The sequence below is a fragment of the Bison bison genome, unplaced genomic scaffold (genome assembly GCF_000754665.1).
Source record: "Bison bison bison isolate TAMUID 2011002044 unplaced genomic scaffold, Bison_UMD1.0 scf7180017864152, whole genome shotgun sequence".
Classification (NCBI taxonomy): Eukaryota; Metazoa; Chordata; class Mammalia; order Artiodactyla; family Bovidae; genus Bison; species Bison bison.
In genome coordinates this window covers 249,304-252,904 of record NW_011494724.1, presented here as the reverse complement: position 1 = coordinate 252,904, position 3,601 = coordinate 249,304, and the positions used below count along the sequence as shown (strand labels likewise).

General features: G+C 38.8%; 1 pseudogene; it reads left to right on the top strand.

The window, feature by feature from the left end:
• Positions 1 to 1,055, top strand: part of LOC104989316 — an 11,258-nt pseudogene extending 10,203 nt beyond the window's left edge.
• Positions 1,056 to 3,601: the final 2,546 nt, after the last annotated feature.

Genomic DNA, 3,601 nt, shown 5'->3' with positions numbered 1-3,601 from the left:
CCCCATCCTCAACATTACTTTCTTCTCTTTCTCTCTTCTCGCACGTTCTTTTCCCATTACTCTCATCCATCCTATCTTTGGAACCACCAGAACTTAGCTTTTATACATATCACCGTTCCTAAGTGCTTTTTTCCCCCTGAAATGGTGAATAATGGATTCATAGTTGTGGAATTTGGGGACCTTTGACTCTTCTTTATCATTTTTATCAATATACTTGAGTTACTTACCACTGTTCTAGATAGCTGGGTTATCAGTCACCTAAGCATTTGATAACTGGGCCATTAGAGTTTTACAACAGAATTCAGCTAAAAGGCTAATTCTGTAGTTTGTTTCATCATAAACGTATTCTGAGGTCAGTTGTCAGAAGACAGAGTAGATGACCTTTTCCTATTATTCATCAAGGAAACCAGCAGTCTGTACAAATTACAGTTTCACAATGTGACACCGGAACGCCTAGAAGCATACAACAAAATCGGTCAAGAGATGTTGCCAAGGATTCATGAAGATAAACATTACCCTTGTACTTTGGTGGGGACTTGGAACACGTGGTATGGCGAGCAGGATCAAGCTGTTCGCCTCAGGAGATATGAAGGAGGCTATCCAGCTCTCACCGAGGTGATGAATAAACTTAAAGAAAATCAGGAATTTTGGAATTCCATAAGGCAAGAAGCAACAGGCTTCTCTCGAGAATCAGCTGCTGGTGGCGTTCAGTTTCTGGAATGAGCCCATCTCACGGTCCGGACCGAACATACATGAACTCAGATCCTGCCAGCTCCGACCAGGAACTATGTTTCAATGGGGCAATTACTGGGCTCGTGCTCTTCGCTTCAGACAGGAGGGCAATGAAGCAGTTGGAGGGTTCTTCTCCCTAATTGGGCAGCTCTATATGGTGCACCATCTTTGGGCTTACAAGGATCTTCAGACCAGGGAAGATAATACGGAATGCAGCATGGCATAAACATGGCTGGGAAGAACTAGTATATTATACAGTCCCGCTTATTCAGGAAAGGGAATCCAGAATCATGATCCCACAGAAGACCTCTCCCCTCCAGTGAAGTGATGGAATGGAGATGTGCCTACAGAAGTTTATGTGACAAGTGCTTGTCATCAATCAATTTGAACTGTGTGAGAGAGAAACACTTAAGTGTAAACTGCTGTATATAGCTTGTAAAAGACCTCTTTTCTTTAAAATTTACATAATCACAAGACAGGAAACTATTACAGTTTGGCGTGGGCTGTAGTCCTCTGGAACATCCTTAGGTTTATCGAATGTGCTGTATAATATTAACAACAATCCACCTCTCCCCACCCCCCCAGGAAAAGAGAGCCCAACTGAAATTTGGAGTCATCTCCAAGTAAGAATCTAACCATGGGGGGAAAAAGTTAGCCATTTTTTTATAAAGAGCAACTTTGCTTTATAATTACAAATTTTTTAGACAAATTTCTTGTATCAGGAAGAAATATAAATTTCATCATGTTTCTGTAGCTTTTTTTTCTGAATTTCAGACTAGGAACAAATTATATGTGTACTCAATACCTGGAAATGTTTCACTTCACTCTCATTTTTAATGTCAGCATAGTAAACTGTGTCATCATTGAGGGGGAAGTGGTTGATCAGTAATTCAGTCTCCATTTTGTGTATTGTGATATCTTTATACAGGAGGAAAAGATGGCTTGAACCTGTGTATCTTATGTGACTTTGAAATGAACACCTTGAACAGCACTAATTTTTATTTGTAATATTTTTCTACAACAAAACGAGTAGCATTAGGAAAAGAGGTTTTATTCTGTAAACAGTCATCTGTGACCTGTGTTTTAATAAGCTCACAGCAGATTCTTCGAAGTTCATGAATGGGGGAGGGGAGTGTGCATGTTGAGATTTAAATTGGCATAAAACTGCATACTTTGTCTAGCTCTGATTTCATTTTTTAATAGTGCGAATTTTGTGACTGTAATCATGTGAAAGTCCTGTTGAAATAAAAAATTATATCTGACCCCCAGATCAAATAATTTATGTTAAAGTGTAAATAAATTTCATATCAAATGTCAAAAAGAAAAAAGCAGAGACATGATTTTGCTGACAAAAGTCCATATAGTCAAAGCTATGATTTTTCCAGTGTTCATGTACAGATGTTCATGTACAGATGTTCATGTACAGTGTTCATGTACAGATGTTCATGTACAGATGTGCAGAGAGTTGGACTATAAAGAAGGCTAAGCACCAAAGAACTGATGCTTTCAAATTGTGATGCTGGAGAATACTCTTGAGAGTCCCTTGGACAGCAAGGAGATCAAACCAGTTAATCCTAAAGAAAATCAACACTGAATATTCATTGGAATGATGGATGCTGGAGCTGAAGCTCCAATACTTTGGCTACCTGATGCGAACTGACTCATTGGAGAAGACCCTGATACTAGGGAAGATTGAAGGCATGAGGAGAAGGGGATGAGATGGTTGGATGGCATCATTGACTCAATGGATGTGAGTTTGAGCAAACTCTGGGAGACAGTGAAGGACATGGAAGCCTGGCATGCTGCAGTCCATGGGGTCATAAAGAGCTGGGCACGACTGGGCAACTGAACAACAAACAACAGCAACGTATATTTTCAAAAAGGAAGACATGTGAAACACGTTTTCTTTTCCATGTTATTTACTTATTTTTTAAGAAACCAATGCTTTTTACACACACAAATTAATGTGATATGATTGTGCTCTCCATGCAATAATGATGGAATTTATAAACTCTACAATCTCACAGTGCTCTGCAAAACAGTATAGTCTAGCAAGGGGCCCAAGTTTAGGTATATGATGCATGCAGTTTGGTTCCAATTCTGTCAGCACATCTGACTCTTTGTATGTCCTTGTTTGGAGACAAGGTCAACTTCCTAAGTTTGCTGCCCTTTGTGAATATAAGGCCGGGGCCAAATGTCCCTGCCTAACCTCAGTTATTTACTATCAAATTAGAATAAATTGCATACACAGTTACCAGTCACATAGTTAACTGTACACAAATAGAATTCAAAGTTTCTATTCATACCCATGAACTTAGTTAAAACTACTGGTTGCGTCAATTTCCAGGGTAAATATACATGTGTTCTTTCTAGGTCCTCCATTCCAAAATATTCCCAGAGGACACTTGCTATTTCATTTTCCGGCACTGCCAGAGATTTAAGACCAAGTCTCAGGAGGGCCCTGACCAAGGAATGCCCAGCCCAGAGATTCAGCAGGGCTCAAGAAACTGGATCCACAGGGCTGAGTCTTTCTCAGCTTCCTCCCTTGAAGAATACTACAAATACTCTAAGTCAATAGATGTCTGGTTTATGGTTTTGGGTGTCTTTGAGTTGAAATACTGTTGACAAGAAGAAAAATGTAATTAAAAGACATTTTTGATTTTTAGTTTGTCATAAATTTGAAAGTTAGTAAGCTCCTTCTTTCATATAAAGTATTTTTAGACACAGTTGGCAAACCATATGGATGTATTTCTAGTTCTTTATTTCTAGTAAGGTTTTATTAAAAAAGAAAAACACAGATTAACTAGAGCTTTCAAATTAGTGCATACTTCAATGCTAGCCATTTAGACACTCATATGATACCTTCAAC